Source organism: Protopterus annectens, chromosome 11.part0 (assembly GCF_019279795.1).
Source record: "Protopterus annectens isolate FY-2018-M chromosome 11.part0, PAN1.0, whole genome shotgun sequence".
NCBI classification, from domain to species: Eukaryota; Metazoa; Chordata; order Ceratodontiformes; family Protopteridae; genus Protopterus; species Protopterus annectens.
In genome coordinates, this window is record NC_056745.1 from 683784905 (window position 1) to 683807501 (window position 22597).

The 22597-nt window shown below is 43.6% G+C and overlaps 1 protein-coding gene across 2 annotated transcripts in view; it reads left to right on the forward strand.

Moving 5' to 3' along the window:
- RIC8B (RIC8 guanine nucleotide exchange factor B) overlaps positions 1 to 22597 on the forward strand; it is a 1378718-nt gene that overhangs the window by 321937 nt on the left and 1034184 nt on the right. The window lies entirely within an intron of this gene.

Genomic DNA, 22597 nt, shown 5'->3' on the forward strand with positions numbered 1-22597 from the left:
CAGTTAGGGCTTTGTTTTTTACCATACAACTTTTGAGCTGCATCCCTGAATCTTTTCATCTTAAATTTGAGCCATTTTCAAATTGGAATAATTAATCGGAACTACTGTTTTAAGTGTGTCTTAATGTGTTCTACCTTTGTTGCAGTTCACATGTATTTCCTGATATCAGGTAATGATAGCAGATATCCACTAAATTTCTGAAAGTTCTCTAAACAAACTTTGATTGCTTGTGATTCTGTTCTGTTTCTGAATAAGTCTTGTGAGGCAAGAATGTGCTACTTAGACATACTAGGCTTGGGTATTTGAACTGTGTTTAATTTGTTTGGCTGACCTGATCTGAAAACTAATTGTCGGCCACTGCAAAGTGACATTTCAGTGAATAAAGTTTTTATCATTTGAATTTCCTTGGTAAATAAAATGCATTGATGAATTTAGTGCCTGTACTCTGCTATGGGTCAAAAGACAGTGAAATGGGAGTGCCTTTGTTGAAGTTTAGGTGTCAAGCTGGCAACTCGGCACCGTAAAAATCTACTGCCAATCATTAGCGGACCGGAGTTCCGCTGTGGCGACCCCTAACCAGGAAAAGCCGAAAGAAAAACAAGTACTACCACTCTGCTATGGGCTTAACAAGCTTTCTGCTAAAGAAAAATTCCCTTCTACTTACTCTACCTACTATATTATGAGCTAAACCTAACTGCTAGACTTGTTTCCAAAGCTTACTTTCTGTCTGCAGTTTAATAGGTTAAGTGTTGTGCACTTGTCTGAACTATCTTTCACTTCACTTTACTGTGCTCTGCATTTAAACATGTTTTATTTATTTCTGTTGAACGATGCACTGCTTGTGTGCTTTTGACAGAATTCTTCCTCTCTCTCTGTCTTAGGCTGGTGCTAGTATTACTAGGCTGTGAGGTAATGAAGTACGAGATGTTCATCGTGTTACCCTGCTGCAGTCATCACACTTGGGTTATCTTGTCGTCAGGCGGTCCCGCAGTCGGCCTGAATTCCAAAGTCTTGGTCCGGCGTCGGTTGCTGTCGCTTCTTCCCTGATGTCAGTGCGCCAGGGGTATATATATATAATGCATCCGACGCCATTTTCCCCAGTCTTTCTTGCAGCGCAGTGCCCGAAGCAGAAGCAGTTCGCAAGTGCCGGTCGGCCGACTCCTGAGATATTCGAAGTCGAATTTCAGATCCGAAGTCTTCAATAAAGCTAAGTACCCCATTGGGGAAACTTTTCTTGCCTCAGACCGATGTCAGAAAAAGTTAACAATTGTATTTCTTGTGGGAAGCAAATATCTCATAAGGATTTTCATTCTTACTGTATACCTTGCCTAGACCACAACGTCACTGGTTGTCGCTTTTGTGCTAGGTTCAATAAGCATACTATTAAAAGACGCTTTGATTTCGCACGACACTACTTTGGTAGAAAATTTAACTACACAATGCCGACGGAGCAACCGACTACCGGCGTGCACAAAAACCGCAAGGATAAGGACAGGCAGCCTAGACCCAAGCCAGACTCCGAGGCCTTGGCCGGGCCGGTCTCCGGTTCACCGGTTTTCAGTGAGGCTCCTACACAGACCCTGACTACCGCAGATTTGGAACCAGAGACCGCTTCGGAGCCTTTGGCGGAGAGTGCTAGGCTGACGCAGCCATTTTGTTTAACCCCTACCGATGACACTGCAGAAAGAGATGTCGGTGCTGCAGAAACACCTGCGGTTTCTGAAGGCGTCTTCAGACCAGCGACGCTCACCATAAAAACGTATCCTAAGCTTAAGACTCCTATTAAACCAAAAAAGACTGTACTTCAGTCTCCAGTTCAAGGTCCCATGCCTAAGAAACAGATGCTTAAAATGGCGGAAGATTTGATCTCTTTAATCAGGGGTTCCCAACCCCCCCCCCCAACAAAAGACCTAGGCAAGAGGAAGATTATGCCTCCTCTAATCAAGTTTCTATTTCCTCAGGCTCCTCTGAGGACCAAGATTACTCTTTTCCCCCTTATGAAGATTCTGATGCTGAGGATTCCATTCCCTCAGCTTCTCCCCCTGAAGACTACTCCTTTGGGGAAACTTTACACACTATGAGGGAACATTTTCACTGGGAAGGTCAGGTCTACTCTGACTCCAAGAAAAGGCTTAGAGAGTTTATTTTACTCCCCCAGCACAGACCTCTTGCCATCCCCCCAGTTTTAGACATTGTGGATGATGTTTACTTACAATCCAGTTTCAATCCAGATTCTTTGCCTCCTGCTGCAGCCAAACCAGACAGATATTATAGAGTGCCTGACTCCCACAAATTCCTTTATAATAGCCCTGTTGCTGATCCAGAGACTATCTCCCAGGGTCCCAGAGGGGCTAAGGCTTCTATGGCAAAAAATCCTGTACCCTCTGAAAGGGACTCCAGAGCACTAGACAGGTGGGGGAAAAAGGTTTACACCTCAGCCACTCTAGCTATGAGAGCACTAAATTGTCAATTTCACATGCTAAAATATCAGCAATTTCTAATGTCTCAGTTAAGACAAAAAATGAGCACACTCCAACAGTCTGAATTGAAAGAAATGCAGGATCTGTTGCATGCAACTGAACAGGTGGGCAAACATACTTTATAATGTGGGTTTGATTCTTTGGAGGCTTCCTGCAGAGCAGCTGTCACTGGGTCTGTTATACGTAGGCATGCTTGGTTAAAGGAACAAACTCTGCCTGATCATGTTAAAGCAAAGCTTCTAGATGCTCCCTTACAGCAGGATGTCCTATTTGGAGTTAAAGCCGAAGAAGTCTTAAAGAAAATGGAGGATAAGGCAAAATCTATGCAGACAGTCAAAGATTTTCTACAGGTACAGCCCCCTTGCTTCAGCAGAAATTGGCCAACAAAAAATTGGTCCTTTCCAGCTACTGACAGACCACAGAGGGGTAAATACAGACGCCCAAGAGGCAGAGGGCAACCACAAGCCCAATACAAACCTCGACAATAGGGCACTGCAACACAGAAGGGAGGAGAAGACAGGCCCCAAACTTCTAGAAGGCAAACTCAATGACTTACACCTCATATGGCCAAGCAACACTCTCTTGGCAGTTTCCTTGGGAGGAAAACTAGCACTTTTTTCAGACAATTGGCGCGTCGTCACAAAGGACAAATGGGTCCTAGACATAATTTCACGAGGATACAGATTCCATTTCCACACCTTGCCAATGAAAAGAGGAATGCCAAACCTGCCACAAAATCAATGGGCAGAGGCACAAAAACGAATTACAGCTCTCATGGGCATGAGAGCCATTCAACTGGTACCTACACGGGAGCAAGGCCAAGGATTTTATTCAAGACTCTTTCTAGTGCCCAGAAAGGACAATGCCTGGAGACCGATTCTGGACCTTTCAATTCTAAACACCTTCTTACAAGTACCCAAATTCAAGATGCTAACACTACAGCAGCTTCTTCCCATGTTGGGCAAGAAAGCATGGCTAGTAACGTTGGACCTCAAGGAGGCATACCTGCATGTCCCTATCAGACAAAGTTGCAGAAGATACCTCCGTTTCATTGCAGGTTCAACCCATTACCAATTCTCTGCACTGCCCTTTGGCTTATCCACTGCGCCCAGGGTCTTCACAAAATGCCTGGCACCAGTAATTGCATACGCAGACAAAGAGGAATTCAAATATACCCATACCTGGACGACTGCCTCATCCAAGCAGAAAGCAAGGACATCCTCTTACGACATCTGGCTTTTGTAAAACATCTTCTAAGTTGCCTGGGGTACACAGTAAACGAAAAGAAATCAAAATTAGTACCCTCACAAATTGACATTCCTGGGTGCCAGCTTGAATACAACGGCCCAGAAGGCTTATCTGACGCCAGACAAACAACTACAACTGACTCAATATTTCAAAACAATGGCAACAAAGACCCAACTCCCTGAAAGAAAATTTCTGCAGGCCTTGGGCTTTATGGCATCTTGCATACTACTAATACCATTTGCAAAGCTGCATATGAGGAAATTACAGTGGTACCTAAAAAGCGTATGGTCTCAACACAGCCACAGCTTGGACACAATGATACCTCTCATTCCCTGCCTTCAACAAGAGTTTCTGTGATGGTCACAGGCATGTCACCTCAACAAGGGTCAGCCTTTCACCTTGCCCCCAGCCAGGCAAGCTATGACAACAGATGCATCGGACTACGCCTGGGGGGCACACATGGCAGGACAGTGCGTTCAAGGCATATGGTCTACAGATCAAGGAATCTGCACATCAATCAAAAAGAGATGCTAGCTGTACAGAATGCTCTGACAGCCTTCAAGAACTTATTACATCCAGGACAACTTGCAATAAGGACGGACAACACCACAGTAATGTGGTACATAAACAAACAAGGGGGTACACACTCCTACCCTCTATGCAGGCAAGCAATGACCTTGTGGAACACAGCACTGGCTTACCAAGTTCAGTTACAAGCTCAATTCCTGCCAGGAAAAAAGAACACATTGGCAGAAGACCTCAGCAGAAACATCATGGATCCCCACGAGTGGAAACTGGATCCACAAGTATTTTCAATGATAACTCAAAAATGGGGCCTCCCAGACATAGACCTGTTTGCCAGCCCCCAAAACTATCAGCTAACAAAATTTTGTACAAGGACACTTCACCATCAAGCTTGGAAAGTGGACGCACTCTCATTCAGTTGGAAAAACCTGACAGTATATGCCTTCCCTCCATTGCCTCTTCTCACAAAGGTGCTTCTGAAAGTCAGAAAGGAGAGACCACGACTGATACTCATAGCCCCAGACTGGCCACGCCAGCACTGGTACCCACTATTAAGGATTATGGTCCAGGGCCCACCTTGGATTTTACCACAAATTGCCCATTTGCTCACACAGCAAAACAATCAGATTATACGCAACCAGCTCAAAACCTTAAATTTGGCTGCATGGCAAATCACCTAAGCATCCAGCCAGCTCCTCTTCCTCAAGCAGTTATGGATGTTATTCTGGAAGCTAGGAGGCCCAGCACCAGGAAGGCCTACTCGGACAAATGGAAAATCTTTTGTGCCTGGAACCAAGCTAAAGACCAAAATACCCTTCAGCCTCACATACCTCAGATTCTACAGTATTTAACTGAGATGTTGCACAAAGGACTTTCTTTTTCTTCCATTAAAATCCACTATTTCAGCCCACTACAACACGGATCCACCCTTATTTTCACATCCACTTCTAAGGCAATTCCTCAGAGGGGCAAAAAACATTAGGCCCCCCAGGAGATCACCTACACCAACATGGGACCTCAATTTTGTTCTGGAAAAACTTACGCTACCTCCCTTTGAACCAGCTTTCTCTGCTGATCAAAAGTTTATATCATGGAAGACTGCCCTGCTGCTAGCAATAACTTCAGCCAGAAGAGTCTCAGAACTTCAGGCACTAATGGCAGTAGAACCTTTCCTCATTTTCCATCAAGACAGAGTTTCTCTACGAACTAATCCTTCCTTCATGCCTAAGGTGGTATCTAGTGTGGCTTTAAATCAAACCATCCACTTACCCACCTTCTTTCCAAATCCACAGAACAAAGGAGAAAGACTCCTGCATTCCTTGGACATTCACAGGCAACTTCGTTGCTACTTGGATAAAACTAAGGTTTTCAGACAATCTGACCAGCTCTTTGTATCCTATGCTACAGCTTCGCAAGGGAAGGCTACATCAAAACAAACCATTTCCAAACGGATAGGACATTGCATTCGCTTTTGCTATACCCATCATGGAAAACCAGTTCCTGCTACCATAAGGCCCCACTCTACCAGGGCAGCAGCTACATCTACAACCTTCCTCAGGGGGGTCCCAACCAAGGAGATTTTGGAAAAAAATCGATAGAGACTTCGTTGATTTTACTCAAAAAAACACCAGCAACAGCAACAACAAAATAAGAAACACAATTCCAGCACTACACCAGCAATTCTTTATTTAAAAAGTGATCTGGTACCTCGGCAATTTGCCTTCATGGATCACAATTGCTTCTAACTTAAAGCAAGTATATATGCACACACAAATTAATTCACAGCTGTTATCAATTAGCTGATTTTACTGCTGGCCATGTTTTCATCTGGCCGAGAGTAATACAGAGAATGGAGAAACAACCAACTGGGAGAGAGGATGAGAGGCGACACCCACTTGAATCTGATGTGAATGTGATTTCAGTGGGAATCATCCAGGGAACGAGTAGTCTAACCCCTTTGAGTTCAATGAACCCGAACTCAGATAAGCAGATCGGGAGAGTGAATAATGGTGAACTGGGAGCCAGAAGAAAAACTAAGTTCATTGAACAAGTGTCCTTACCTACAGACAATTCAGCTAGCGTGAGTAACATCATGCCTGTGAAAAACAATGGTTGGGTTCATTTAAGAGCAGTATTCTCCCTTTTATGTTGCCTATAAACAAGGCAACATGCCTGAGATCGAAGAGCAGAGGGAGAACAAAAGGAAACAGAATCCGGACAATGCCAGCTACAAATCCTTGAAAAGGATGTGGCAAAGGCCAACAACACCTTGATATGGAACATCTCACGTAGAATTTTAATGACCAGTGAAGTATCATTGTTGAGCAGAGGTATATTCCTGCTCAGAAAGCTGATATTACTGACTTGTGTTTAATTGATCTTAAAGCTTTTACATGAAATGTTATGTTGAAAGTGCAGTTTAAAACTTTTGTTGATGTCAACAGTAATTGTAATCATTTTAAGCAACCTAGTCTATATATCCCTACTAATAATGCCACATTAGAAGTTTTTGAGAGGTTATGTGAAGATGGAATATTTAAATTGTTCAATGAAAAGGGACAGAGTAAAGTTTATAAAAACCTTTCTAGAGATGAGTTTGTTGCATTGAGAGGACTGTGCAGTGACAATACAATTTCCATTAGACCTGCGGACAAAGGGGGGTCTGGTGGTCATAATGGATCATGATTTTTATGTTAACTCTATGCATGAAATGCTTAATGTTGCTGAGACCTATACCGAGGTGACTAGAGCTGAATTTAGACATCATGGTTGTGAGGGTTTATAATACTCTGTTAGACTGAGTGTTAGGATGTGACATTACACTTGAATTGTATAAATATTTAGCATGTGAAGAGCCACTTATTCCCATTATACAAGGCCCTCCCAAGGTACATAAAGACCCTCTGAAACCACCTTCGAGGCCAGTTGTTTCCGGGAGGGGGTGGTGCATTGAAAGCATCTCCATTTATGTTGAGAATCATCTAAAACCAATTCTTGACAAAAATACAGTTGTATTAAAAGATACCAAGCATTTCTTAAAGGATTTGTATGCGTTCACATCTGGAAAATCTTTACATAATAATCACGTTCTTGTAACCTTTGACATTCAGTCTTTGTTCACATGTATACCAAATTTGATTGGTGTTAACATGTTGAAGTTCTATCTACAAAAACACAGCGAGTTCAATAGGAACTTCTTAGAGTTGCTATGCTTATTCATGGAACTGATATTAGAAAATAATGTGTTCACTTTTGATGGCTCACTATATTTACAGAAGGGTGCCATAGCTATGGGCACATCATGTGCCAGTAGCTACGCCAGCATGGATGTTCTTCATGTTTCACTGTTGCAGTCATAACTGTAGGGTACTCCTGCCAGCAGGCAGCCCGAGGTCGGCCAGAATATCAAAGTCTGGGTCCGGCGTCGGCTGTATCAGCAAGTACCCTGACATCAGAACGCATGGGTATAAAGCTGACAGCCGATGCCATCTTCTCCAGTCTTTCTTGCCGTGCGGTGCAAAGCAGTTCGCTAGTTGTTGGTTGGCGTTTTCAAGACAACGTGGTGCGATTGTCGTCGGTCCGAAGTTTTCTACTTCTCTTCGCAAAGCTAAGTACCCCATTGGGGAAACCTTTTTCTTGCTCCTCCGATGTCAGAAAAAGTTAATAATTGTGTATCGTGTGGAAAACAAATACCTCATAAAGATTTCCACTCTTACTGTCTACCTTGCTTAGGCCCTGACCACGTCTCTTGCTGTCGGTTCTGTGCCAGGTTTAATTCTTGCACTATCAAGCGTAGGTACGATTGGGCCTTGAATTACTTCGGTAGACTATTTAATTATAGGATGTCGTTGGATACTTTACTGACTACCGGAATACAGAAGAAACGCAAAGACAAGGACAGGCCTCCGAGGTCCAAACAGGATATTTTGCAGCCGGAGCCAGCTTCGGGTTCGGCGGTCGTCAGTGAGGCGCTTTTGCAGCCCCTGTCGTCCGCCACTTCAGAACCGATGGCCGACACGGACTCCCATGGGGAGCCATCTAGGCCTAGTAATTTGTCTGCTGCAGGACCTTCGGACGTCGCTCCTTCAGATGGGTCCGGAACCACTGTGCAAGTACCGGCTTCTGAGGGGGTCTTCAGGCCTTCACATATTACTATTTCCACAAAGACAAAGGCTAAGTCAGAGACTCCTGTTAAACCCAGACTTTCTGCTCAAGCTTCTTCGGATTCAGCTCCTAAGACTCAGAAGCAATTACTATGGATGGCTGAGGATTTATTATCTATGATTAGGGGCTCTCACCCTCCTCCTGAGAAAAGGCCTAGACAGGATATCCCTTATGATTCCTCTGATCAGGCTTCTGTATCTTCTGTTTCTTCCTCTGATCAGGATTACTCTTTTCCTCCTTATGAGGATTCGGATGCAGAGGATTCTGTTCCCTCTGCCTCTCCCCCTGAAGATTTCTCTTTTGGGGAAACCTTGCATGAGATGAGGGAGCATTTTCATTGGGAAGGTCAGGATTATTCTGCTTCCAAAAAGAGACTTAGGGAATTTCTTCTTCTCCCTCAACACAGGCCTTTAGCTATTCCTTCTGTACATGACATTGTGGATGATGCCTTCTCTGAAGCTAACTTGAATCCTGATTCCATGCCGCCTGCTCCTTCTAAGCCTGATAGATTTTACAGGGTCCCTGATTCCCATCAATTCTTATTTAAGAACCCTTCTGCTGATCCTGAAACTATTTTGCAGGGTTCTAAGGCTGCTAAGGCCGCCTCCTCTAAGAATCCTATCCCCTCTGAAAAGGATTCTCGTGCCTTGGACAGGTGGGGCAAAACGGTTTATACTTCAGCTACCCTTTCTATTAGAGCTTTAAATTGCCAGTTTCACATGTTCAAGTATCAACAGTTTCTTTTATCTGTTTTAAAACAAAGGCTTTCTACCTTTCCTGCATGTGCTGAGGACAAGGAATTACAGGATGTGCTGCATGCAACTGAACAAGTTAGCAAACATAGTTTACATTGTGGTTTTGATGCCTTAGAGGCTTCCTGCAGGGCTGCTGCCTCTGGTACTGTTATCAGGAGACATGCTTGGCTTCGTGAGCAGAATTTACCTGAACAAGTTAAGGCTAAATTGCTAGATGCCCCTGTTCAGCATGATGTCTTATTTGGATCTAAGGCTGAGGAGGTTATTAAAAAGATGGAAGAAAAAGCCAAGTCTATGCAGACTGTAAAAGATTTTTTGCAAGTACAGCCTCCTAAATTTTCTAGAAATTGGCCGTCCAAAAATTGGTCTTTTCCCACTTCTGACAGGCCTCAAAGGGGAAGATATAGATGGTCCAGAGGTCGGGCGCAGGCTCAGGCCTCTTACGGATCTAGACAGTGGACTGCTTCTTCACCTAGAAGGGGAGAAGACAGGCCTCAAACCCAAAGAAAGCAGACCCAATGACTCCCTCTGTTGGGCTACAGGTCCTCCTTCCCTGGATGCCCTTCTCGGAGGAAAACTTTCTCTTTTTTACCAAAATTGGACTCACATTACCCAGGACAAATGGGTGTTAGACGTGATTTTGAAAGGCTACAGATTCCACTTTCACACTCTGCCAAGGCCTTCCGGCTGGCCAGATCTACCAAAACATCAATGGACAGAGGCCTTAAATCAAGTGGACGCTTTATTAGCCTTAAGAGCCATAGAACCTGTTCCACCTCTAGAGGTGGGGAAAGGTTTTTACTCCAGACTTTTTCTGGTCCCAAGAAAACAAAACTCCTGGAGACCTATTCTGGACCTCTCAATATTAAACACCTTTTTGGAAATTCCAAAATTCAAGATGCTTACACTTCAACAACTTCTCCCAATGCTCTCACAAGATGCTTGGATGGTAACATTGGACTTAAAAGAGGCTTACTTACACGTCCCCATAAGGAAACAATGCAGAAAGTACCTCAGATTCAAGGCAGGCTCGAGACACTTCCAATTCTCTGTACTGCCATTTGGCTTATCTACTGCGCCCAGAGTTTTTACCAAATGCCTAGCTCCAGAAGTAGCTTACTGCAGACTTCAGGGGATTCAGATTTACCCCTATCTGGACGACTGTCTAATTCAGGCAGACAGCAAAGACCTTTTACTTCAACACCTGCATTTTGTTCAACGTCTTCTCCTACTACTGGGATTCTCAGTGAACACAAAAAAGTCACATTTGATTCCTTCTCAACGAATGACCCTTTTGGGAGCTCTTCTAGACACAAGTTTACAGATGGCCTTCCTTACTCCAGAAAAACAGTTACAGCTGGCTGCAATCTTCAAGACCTTGGCAACATTGACTCTGCTCACTGCAAGGAAATTCCTGCAGGCTTTGGGCTACATGGCCTCTTGCATCCTGTTGATTCCAAATGTGAGGCTTCACATGAGGAAACTTCAATGGTACCTAAAGAGTGTATGGTCTCAGCATTGCCATAGTCTGGATACAATGATTCCACTGATTCCCTGCCTCCAGAAGGAATTCCTTTGGTGATCCAGGGCGTGTGTTTTGAACGAAGGAAAGCCCTTTTGTCTTCCTCAACCTACTCCGATCATAACCACGGACGCCTCTGATTATGCTTGGGGAGCTCATTTTCTAAACAAATGCCAACAGGGCTCTTGGACAAACAAACACCTTCTATGGCACATCAACTTGAAAGAAATGTTAGTCCAAAATGCTCTTCTAGCCTTCCAGACTCTTTTGAAGCCAGGACCTCTGCTAATTCGAACAGACAATACCACAGTCATGTGGTACATAAACAAGCAAGGTGGCTGTCACTCTTACCCCCTTTGCAGACTTGCCATGACTTTATGGGACACAGCCCTAAATTTGAATCTGGATCTTCAGGCACAGTTCATACCAGGAAATCAGAATCTCTTAGCAGACAGCCTAAGCAGAAACATTTTGGATCCTCACGAATGGATGTTGGACCCCAGTTTATTCAGCAAGATAACTGCAGTTTGGGGCCGTCCTCAGATCTGTTTGCATCCCATCTCAACCATCAGTTGCCTCTTTTTTGCACCAGGTCCTTCCACAAGACAGCTTGGAAAGTGGATGCCCTGTCCTTCAGCTGGAGGAATCTTTCGGGATATGCCTTCCCTCCTCTTCCTCTTCTACCTCGGGTATTGCTAAAGATAAAGCTGGACAAACCCAGACTGATCATTTTGATAGCTCCAAATTGGCCTCGTCAGTTTTGGTACCCAACTCTACTGCACCTTTGCTTGGAACCCCCTTGGAGTCTTCCTCTGACCCATTCTCTACTGTCCCAGCATCAGGGTCAGGTATTTCACTCTCAAATCAGGACTCTCTGCCTGGCAGCTTGGCTCATCAAAGGCAATTGATTCCTTCTTCTCTTCCTAAACAAGTTTTGGATATTCTTTTGGAAGCTAGGCGTCCTAGTACAAGGAAATCTTATGCTTCTAAATGGAAAAGATTTTGTATTTGGATGCAGGATCGTGGCTCTGATCCTTTAATACCCGATATTCCCTCCATTTTACTTTATCTCTCAGACCTTTTGATTAAAGGTCTTTCCTTTTCTTCCATTAAAATTCATGCTTCTGCTATTTCGGCTCATTTCAGTTGTGATCCTCCCATTTTTTCCCACCAGCTGGTTAGACAATTTCTGAGAGGAGTTAAGAATTTAAGACCTCCTAGATCTCCTCCTGTCCCTCCTTGGGATCTCAACTATGTCTTGGAAAAGCTTACTTTGCCTCCTTTTGAGCCTGCTGCCTCTGCAGATATTAAGTTCTTATCCTGGAAGACAGCTATCTTGTTGGCCTTGACTTCTGCCAGAAGGGTGTCTGAGTTACAAGCCCTCATGGCCGTGGAACCATACCTCATCTTCCATCAGGACAGAGTTTCCTTGAGGACCAATCCTACTTTTATGCCTAAGGTAGTTTCTAGAGTGGCTCTAAATCAGACTATTCACCTTCCTACCTTTTTCCCAAAACCCCAAAATAAGGGGGAAAGGATTTTGCATTCATTGGACGTACACAGGCAACTACGTTTTTACCTGGACAAAACTAAAGATTTCAGAAAATCAGATCAATTGCTTATCTCATTTGCTTCCAGTTCTGTAGGTAAAGCTATTTCTAAGCAAACTATTTCCAAATGGATTGCTCATGGAATAAGATATTGTTACTCTCTTCATGGAAAACAGATTCCAGGTACTGTCAGGACTCATTCTACTAGAGCAGCTGCCACTTCAGCCTTTCTCAGAGGTGTTCCTACCAAGGACATTCTGGAGGCTGCCACTTGGAGCTCTGTGCATACCTTTTCCAAGCACTGTAACCTCCCTTTGTACTCTAAGTCTAGGGCAGGCTTTGCCTCTGCTGTTTTGCAGGGTCTTCTAGCTGCTCCTTCTTCTTCATAACCTCCTCCCATGTTCTCAGCTTTGGGATTCTACACTACAGTTATGACTGCAACAGTAAAACACGAAGAACATAGTACAGTTGTGTATACCTACCATAAATGTAGATGTTCAAGTGTCTTCACTGTTGCAGTCGGTGTTTCCCTCCCTCCAGACCCCTATTTTTTCTTACTTTGTTTCCTTTTACCTTTCTGGTGTATTTGTGTTTCCCTTGGGACATCTTTTGGTTTTATGGGGGCTTCTGACATCAGGGGCAAGAAAGGCTGGAGAAGATGGCGTCGGCTGTCAGCTTTATACCCATGCGTTCTGACGTCAGGGTACTTGCTGATGGAGCCGACGCCGGACCCAGACTTTGATATTCTGGCCGACCTCGGGCTGCCTGCCGGCAGGAGTACCCTACAGTTATGACTGCAACAGTGAAGACACTCGAACATCTACATTTATGGTAGGCATACACAACTGTACTTTTTAGCCCTTTGAGAAGAGGGACACATTATTGGATTAGCCCAAGGAGTGTTTTTCTACAGAAGATTTGTGGATGACCTGCTCCTTATTTGGGAGGGTAGTGAAGATACATTGAATAGTTTCTATGAACGTGTAAATATTACAACAACATTTTTAAAATTTACAATGAATAGTTCTGGAGAGAAGCTAGACATTCTAGCTGTTAGTCATGAAAATGGCAGATGGCAAACTGAAATCTAGGACGTACCATAAGAAGTACTATAGAAACACATATTTACATAGGAGAAGTGTGCACCCTCCCCCCATATTTTTAGAAATATGATTATAGGCCAAGGTTTGAGGGCCTCGAGTCTAAATGCTACTGAAACAGATTTTAAGATAAAAATTGATAATTTGAAGGATAGATTTGAGGAAAGAGGGTATAATGTCCTTGAGACAGAGAATATTTTGGAGGCAGTCATACATATGAGCGACACTAACGGTAAACCTTATTTTTCTAATGGACCATGGGGGGAGAGACAGCGTAAGGTAACCACACATGTGCGTATACCTTTGACTTGTTCAACTTACATCAGGGAAGTTGAGAAGGTGATGAGAAAGCACTGGCAAATATTGACCACAGATTTTGAGATGAGTCAAGTGGTAGGACGTAAACCCCCTTTTGTGTATAAAAACAAAAAGGATTTAAAAGGAATGCTATGTTATCCCAGGAATGCAATTAACAGCAGACAAGAAATAATAGAATAGGACACATTCTCTTGTATAAAATGTAATTGGTGTGGGTACTTGGATAGTACCGGGGCTTTCACACACCCTGATACAAGGAAATGTCTTGAATTTAAAGTCTTAGTGAATTGTAACACTTGCCATCTTCTTTACTCAGCCATATGTCAGGAATGTTTTTCCTTCTATATAGGCAAGATGGACAGAAGGCTGCGTGACCATATCGACGAATATTTGTATAGTATTAATAATTCTACATGCACCAATGCATTGGTCAAACATGTTACAACCTGTGGCAATGAACATAGGTTTAAATTTATGGTCATAGAAGTTGTATTTGAGGATGATCATGAGGGTGATAGAAGGAATAAAGTGGAAACTTGTGAGCTCAAATGGGTAATTAGGATGAGGGCAAATGAGAGCAAAGGACTTAATGATAAAATGTTAAGTTGTCCATCTTGCCTTCATTCTTGCTGGATGGGTTCGGAGCCGATCCTCGGCTCCGACTCCGCCAATACTAAAGCTCGAGAGCTAATTCCACCGGCTCGAGGCTCCCCTATATCCCACAATGCTAGGCGGTAGCTCCTCAGATCTCATTTGCCACTATAGCTGATGAGGTGCTTTTTTACCGGCTCAGGCAGGTCAGTGAGAGTTTTTACTGTAATAGGTATTTCTTAACCCCCTATTGTTTCATACCATAACCTTTTTAGTTTAATTAATATTTAGATAAATTGACCCCTGTTTTTTCGGGTCTATATTCCCTTCCTTTTCTTCCCTTAACTTGTAGGTCTTCGGCCCCTTCCCTTCCCCCAGTCCTTTAGTGTGACTAAATTAGTATTTTTTTGTTAAGGGCTTGTATGTGTGTTTGTGGCTTTGTGTTAGCCTTAATAATTTAATAATTTAATATTTTTCTTCGGTAAAGGGTGTGTCTGTTGTGTGTTTGTGTTGTTGTCAGGCACTCCTTTCACCATGTCAAAAGACGCTAAGGTCTCGGGCTTCAAGAAGTGTGACTCGTGCTGTCAGAAAATGTCTCTGACAGACGGTCACACTTCTTGTGTGTATTGCCTGGGACCTTTGCACCTGCAGGACTCTTGTGCTGTTTGTCATGGTTTTAGCCCTAGAGTCCTGCAGGAACGCAAGAACAAATTAATCTTGCGGGGCTTATTAAAGCCTGAAGGCCCCCCGACTCAGTCTGTGTTGGGGAAGCCTTCTAAAACTTCCAAACAGTCGGCTCCGGTTTCTGAGTCGACTGCTGGAAAAGTTAAGTCGGCTTCGACATCGGCTCCGGCCGGAGCCAATGTTTCTAAGCCTCATACTGTTACCTCGGCTCCGGCTGGAGCTGAGGCTGATAAAACTCCATTGGCTCCGATACTCTTATTGGAGCCACAGTCTAGGAAGAGATCCAGATCCCCCTCTATCGGCTCCGTGCATTCGGCGCCAGGATCACCTCTTCTTTCCGAACGGAGCCATAAAACTTATTCCTTACGGTCTTCCAGGTTATCTGACCACGATTTGCAAAGGGTGAGTAGACTTCTCAAGTCCAAGGCACTGGCCCAAATGCTGCATAGCCCGACTCAGCAGTCAGTGGCTATTCCCGTTCCCCAATACATTCCTCCTCCGACTCCTTTGAGTTCGGAGCCAGGGCTTGTCGGAGCCATGACTGTCGGTGCATCAGATCCGATACCTTCCCTTTCGGCTCCGTCGTCTGCTCCGATCTCCTCCTTGGAGGGATCTCGGCGTTAAGCTTCCCTCGTCTGCTCCGAGGGAGCGAGTGGCATCGGACCCTTGTCCGACCCCGCTTTCCCTCTTGGGGCTTCGGCACTGGTGAGTTCGGCTCCGACATCGGCTTCGGAGCCGTCCCTGTCGGTGCCGGGGGAGGTCCTTGTCTCTTCAGAGCGGGGGCCTCTGGCCTTGCCTGACGGGGGTGCCTTCGAAGTCATGCGGAGCGTGCTAGAACCAGGGTCTGCCCCACAGTCGGCTCCTTCAGCCCCCCCCATCTACAGTGCCTGCAGTGATTTCTACTCACCCCCTTGCCTTAGACCACAGAGAGCCAACTCCTCAAGTTTCCCCATTGGGAATTTCCTCCTCTTCCGAGGCCTCTCCTGACCCTGTAGGAGATCCCCCTAGGAAGAGGCAGTGCAAGAGGAAGCACATTGACTCCCCTGAGTCTATCACCTCTGACACTGACTTAGAGGAATCTGAAGGTTCCCCTCAATCCCCCTCTGAGGATGTCACCTTTGCTGACATCCTTGAGATCCTCAAACAGAGGGGGAACTGGCCAGCCCTTAACCCTTCGGAGGATGAGTCAGTGTATCTTGAGGCGTTTGGCTCTCGCCCTTCTACCTCCTGGGTGTCCCCTCCCTTTGACCCCCTTATGGAAGTGGTGGCAAGGAAGGCTTGGACAGCTCCTGATTCAGTGGAACCCACCCCGAGGAGACCATCTAAATTTATTACTGCCCCTAGAGATAAAGATTTTTTATCCAAAGGGGTCCCTGCTGATGCCATGGTGGTGGCTGCGGCCACTAAGAAGGAGTTAACCGATCCTTCGGTTCCTGTCCATCCTCCTAATAAGGAATCTAGGACCATGGACAGGTACGGCAAGCGGATGTTCTCATCAGCGACCTTTTCAATGCGTTCGCTGAATTACTTATGCCACTTCACTCGTCTCCAGAGAGATTTACTCAAGGATATGGGTGAACTGATAAAGGATCCTACAGCTGAGGGGTTCAAAGACACAATGAACTCCCAGTTGGCAACCCTGAATTCCATCGTTAACTCCTCCATGCGGCTGGTCTCATATGCTGCAGATGGGGTGAGTAGAGCCGCAGGCACAGGTGTTCCCTTACGACGTCATGCCTGGATGCAGCTATGCAACTTTGCGGACCCTTTCAAGGCGTCCTTCACCAATTCTCCCTTTGATGGATCATCCTTGTTTGGTCCACAGGTGAAGGATACATTGACCAGGTGCGAGGTAGAAGGTAAGACTCTCTCTGCCGTAGGAGTCCATTTTTCTACCCCTTCTAGACCCTATCCCAAAGGTCAGAGGGGAGGAAAGATGTGGTTCATAAACAATCCCAGGAGTCTCATCTGACACACAGGTCGATTCCCTCTAGAGGCAGAGGGGAATAATAATAGACGCCCTAAAGGCAGAGGAGGTCCGCAAAACCAGGGTAGCAGAGAAATGTTCTCTGATAAACCCTTTCAGCATCCCTGAGGGGCTGCCCGGCTTTCCACCTTCGGAGGCAGTCGGGGGAAGGTTATCCCTGTACCCAAAAGCCTGGCTTTCCCTTACTCAAGACAAATGGGTACAGTCGATCATATCCGAGGGTTACAAAATTCCCTTTATTCACATCCCATCCCAACCCAAAAGATCCCTTCCAGGCGTTCCACCGGTCTAAGGGAACAAGCAGCATTAGAAATTTCAAAGCTGCTATCAAAAAGAGCTATCCAATCAGTCCCAGCAGACCAGCAAGGATCCGGAATCTACTCCAAATTCTTTTTGGTACCAAAAAAAACAGGGGACTGGAGACCCATATTGGATCTCAGCTACTTAAACAAGTATATCAGGAAAACAAAATTCCAGATGGTCACGCTTCAGTCCATTCTACCCTTCTTGGGTCAGGACAATTAGATGTGCTCGATAGATCTTCAGGACGCGTACTACCACATCAAGATGAACAGACGCTCCAGGAGATATCTCCGCTTCAGGCTGGGAGCCAGTCGCTACCAGTTCAGGGCCCTGCCCTTTGGTCTCACTACAGCCCCCCGTGTGTTTACCAAATGCATGGCAGTGGTCGCGGCTCACTTAAGACGTCAAGGATTCCAGGTGTTTCCATATTTAGACGACTGGCTCCTAACCGCCACCACCAGACATCAGCTTCTTCTATCCAGGGACTTCACCATCCAATCTTGCCAAGCTCTAGGCATTTCGATAAATTTCGAAAAATCTGCCCTGTCGCCTTGCCAATCTATTACCTTTATAGGCGCCACCTTAAACACACTCAATCTTTCAGCCAGGCTCACAGAGCAGAGAGTATCAGATATTCAAAAACAAGTTTCCCTTCTCTTACAATGCAACCAAGTCAAAGCCAGATTAGTTTTGAAGGTGTTAGGACTCATGGCAGCAGCTATTCCCCTTCTCCCCTTGGCTCGCTTTCATATGAGGATCCTCCAATGGATGCTGTTTACTCAATGGTCCTTTCAACAGCTCCCGATGTCCCATACCATTTTGATAACTCAATCATACAAGAATCAACTGTCTTGGTGGATCACATCACCTCAACTTCTCCGAGGAAGACCCTTCACTCTTCCCCCCCCAGTCGCCACGCTGACAACAGACGCCTCCCTGATTGGGTGGGGGGGCATTATCAGGGCAGGACAGTCCAAGGCACGTGGCAACCTTTCGCGTGCCACTTTCACATAAATGTCTTAGAGATGAGAGCAGTGCTTTTAGCGTTGCAAGCCCTTCACAACTCTGTTCCCACTGGGACTATTGCAATTCAAACTGACAACATGTCCGTAGTGTGGTACATCAACAAACAAGGCGGAACCAGATCATACCCTTTATGTCGAGAGGCACTCAGACTTTGGCAATGGGCGATCTCTTCTCAGAGTTTTCTGATAGCAACGCACATTCCCGGGAAATCCAACGTTATTGCAGACAAATTGAGCAGGGCAATTCTCATGCCCCACGAGTGGTCTCTAAAGAAATCAGTTCTAGAAGAAGTATTCCTAAGATGGGGCCAGCCTTGCTGCGATCTTTTTGCTACTCCCCAAAACAGCAAGTGTCACGACTTCTTCACTCTCTTCCCGTTACCAGGCCATCCCACCAGAGACGCTCTAGTTCACGATTGGCCCCGGGGACTTCTGTATGCCTTTCCCCCCTTTCCACTGATATCTCAACTAATTCAGAAAGCCATCGCCTTGAGAGTGACAATGATCCTCATTGCCCCTTACTGGCCTCGACAGATATGGTTTCCGTTTCTTCATCGTTACCTTTTGGAGCAGCCTTGGCATCTGGACCCAGTACCAGATCTGAAAACCCACCATTCGGGTCAGCTGCACCAATCTCTGCTTTCTCTAAACCTCACAGCATGGTTTCTCCGATTCCAACCTTAGCCAGGCTTCCCTCAATATCTCACTCTGTCCGAGATGTCTTGATAGCCTCTCATAAATCTTCTACGCGGAAGATTTATAGTAGCAAATGGAAACGCTTCTCCTTTTGGGCAACGTCAAAAAACATAGATCCCTTTACAGCACCTATCCAGTCTATTCTAGATTTTCTAGCAGAACTCTTTCATTTAGGATCATCTGCATCTGCCATTAGAGTTCAATTGGCTGCCATATCTAATTTTCACGTTGGTGTCTCGGAGTCTAGCATCATGGCTCACAAACTCTGTAAAGCCTTTTTAAGGGGCGTATTTCTTCTCAAACCTCCAATCAAAGATCCCCCTCCTCAATAGGATTTGAACTTGATTCTGGCATCCTTAATCCTTCCCCCCTTCGAACCGGCAGCTTCATGTTCTCTGAAGTTGCTTTCTTGGAAAACACTTTTTCTAGTAGATATAACTTCAGCGAGAAGGGTATCTGAACTCCATGCTCTGTGCAGTCGTCCTCCTTACTTAGTGTTTCACAAAGATAGGGTATCCCTCAGTACTAATCCATCCTTTTTGCCCAAAGTTTCCTCTCAAGTAAACCTAAACCAAATTATTGATCTCCCCGTCTTTTTCCCTAACTATTCAAACAGATCGGAACAAAAGCTACATTTTTTGGATGTTCATCGCCAACTTAGATATTACTTAGATAGGACTAAACAATTCAGGAAATCTAATCAATTGTTTCTGTCATATGCGGAAGGAAAATTGGGCCTTCCTGTTACTAAAGTATCCCTCTCTAGATGGCTTACCTCTACAATTACCTTCATCTATGAGATAAGACATCAAAACTACCCTCAAGACCTAGAGCTCATTCAACTAGGGCATTAGCTACATCCGTAGCTTTTCAGGATAGGCTGCCACTAGATTCCATTTGTGCAGCAGCCGCCTGGGCTTCTCCTCATACATTCATTTCACATTACAAATTGGACATGGTTTCCAGAAGCCGTGCCAATTTTGGTTCCACTGTTCTCAAGAGTCTGTTCCGATAGGCCACCCGGTATAAGGTGCTAGGGACGCGGTCCCATCCAGCAAGAATGAAGGTGAGATGGACAACTTAACATTAAGAAGTTATGTACCTACCATAACGTTCCATGTTAGTTGTCTTCTTCTCGCCTTCTTTCTTGTGTCCCATCCTCCTTCCCCCAAGCCTGGACAGACCGACAGGAATTCAGTTTGTGTTCTTCCTCTGGAAGTCGTCATTCCCACACGTTCTTCCACCTCCTTTTCTCCTTTCTTAGGTCTGTGATACTTTTCACGCAGGTTGTTTTGAGGTGGGTTTCCCTACTCCATTCTGTGGAGACTAGGGTTGCTTGGTATAGCTATCAAATGAGATCTGAGGAGCTACCGCCTAGCATTGTGGGATATAGGGGAGCCTCGAGCCGGTGGAATTGGCTCTCGAGCTTTAGTATTGGCCGATTCGGAGCCGAGGATCGGCTCCGAACCCATCCAGCAAGAAAGAAGGCGAGAAGAAGACAACTAACATGGAACGTTATGGTAGGTACATAACTTCTTAATTTGTATTAAACCAGTACTTAAGAACAGGCCTCTACGGAAATAATATAAGCCTACAAAATATGTATATTGATCTTATATTATTTTATACTGCAACACAGTAGTGAGGTAAAATGTAATTAACATCATGCTAGAATTACAATAATTTTTAATTTTTTCTGTATAATTTTTAGTTTTATTCATTTATAGTACAATAGTTTTGTATTATTAGATAGTGCTACATTCTATTTATGCTTAAGTTGTCATAATTTTGCATTGCTGCAATATTAGTATGTAGCGTCCACTGTGCTTATATAGTAAGTATATTAAGTGGAATTATTGGCTTGTAGCATCGTAGTGAGATAGAATGTAATTAACTTTATGCCATAAATAATATACTTTTTTATGCTACATTGCACAGTTTTTAGCTCTATTCATGCACAGCAAGTTTTGCATTTAAGGCTACTTTGCATCATTAGATAGTGATACATTTTATACATTCTATTTTTGTATAAGTTACAATTTTGTCATACACAGCAGGGTCTACATTCAGGGTTACTTGTCTCAGTAGATAGTTTACATTTTATGCATTATATATATATATATATATATATATGTATGTATATATATATATATATATATATATATATATATATATATATATGTATGTATATATATATATATATATATATATATATATAAAGTGGAATCACTGTTTCTGGAGACAGGTTTTGATTTTAGAAAGAGATTTAATGATGTCATTTATTAATTGGATAATTGTTATAGAATTTTTATTAGTTGAAATTCTTTTAAAAAGTCTTTGTACCAACAGAACATTGTCTGATGAAGCAGTTGTAAAACTGTGAAAGCGCTCACAAAATAAAGAAAGTTTTATACTTCTTTTTTTGATCATTTTATTTATTTAGTTTACCAGGGCACAATTGTGATCACAATAAACCATTTGTGGACATAGCCTAGGAGAAGAAATTCACAAAAAGGTAAAACGGAACTAAGTCACAAACAAGGAGTAGTCACAGAAGGCGCAGAATCTGGTAGACAACTGAAACATTAAGTAAATATTATTAAAATAGAAGAAAAACAAATGTGGATTGTTAGTTGTAAATATGGGAGGTAGGCAGCAGGTGAGAACAGATGATGGAAATGGAGGGAGTGTAGGTGTGGGATGAGTTCGGTGACGTGTCCAGTGTAAAAGCACTTGCTGTCATATTTTTGATGGAGGTATCCTTTGAGTTGTGCTCTGAAAATGAGGAATGAAGACATTTCTTTTAGGTGAGGGGAAGGAGTTGCTATAGTTTGGGTGCAAGAATGGGGAAGGCGTGGTCGGTGCAGTGCAGTTTAGTTTGTGGTTCTGGATAGAGGGAATCAATTGTTTGGTACAATTCACAACATGCTCTCTGTTCTTCTGGTAAATTCCTTGCAAGAATTAAATCTTCACATAACTCTGGTGGAGATTTACTTTATTCAGTCACAAAAAGAGAAACATGAAGGGTAAAGTACCTCCCAAAATGCAACGGGAAATCAGAAAAAGTAGAATGGTGGTACAACACGACAGTCGAAGCCGACTGGATAAAAAAAACTTTATTGTAGTAGCATGCAAGTAAGCGCTTTCACGTTATCACTAACGCTTCCTCAGACTTTACATTCCACAACCAATAATTCATTTAAATATCCTTGCTCTATTTAAAAGAGCCAATCAAAACATGTTGCAGCTTTAAAGAAACATTTCATTCTATTAATATTAATTCTAAAACCTCTAAATAGCCTCATATTAAATACTATACATAATACAAGGACATCAATTAATAATAAAGATGTTCATGAGAAATAAAAACATTTATAACACCTACATATAAAAAATATATATATATATATATATATATATATATATATGTGTGTGTGTATAAAAACATATGTATGTGCAAGAAGTATATATGCATATATATGTAGATATATATGTAACCATGTACATATAAATCAGTAATAAAAAGTACAACTATACATATAAAAAATAATAAATAATAGATAAAAGACGCATATATAAAAACATATATAAAAAAGGTATGTATTTATAATACTAAATCAGTGATTCAAGGGTCGGTCCTTTAAGAAAG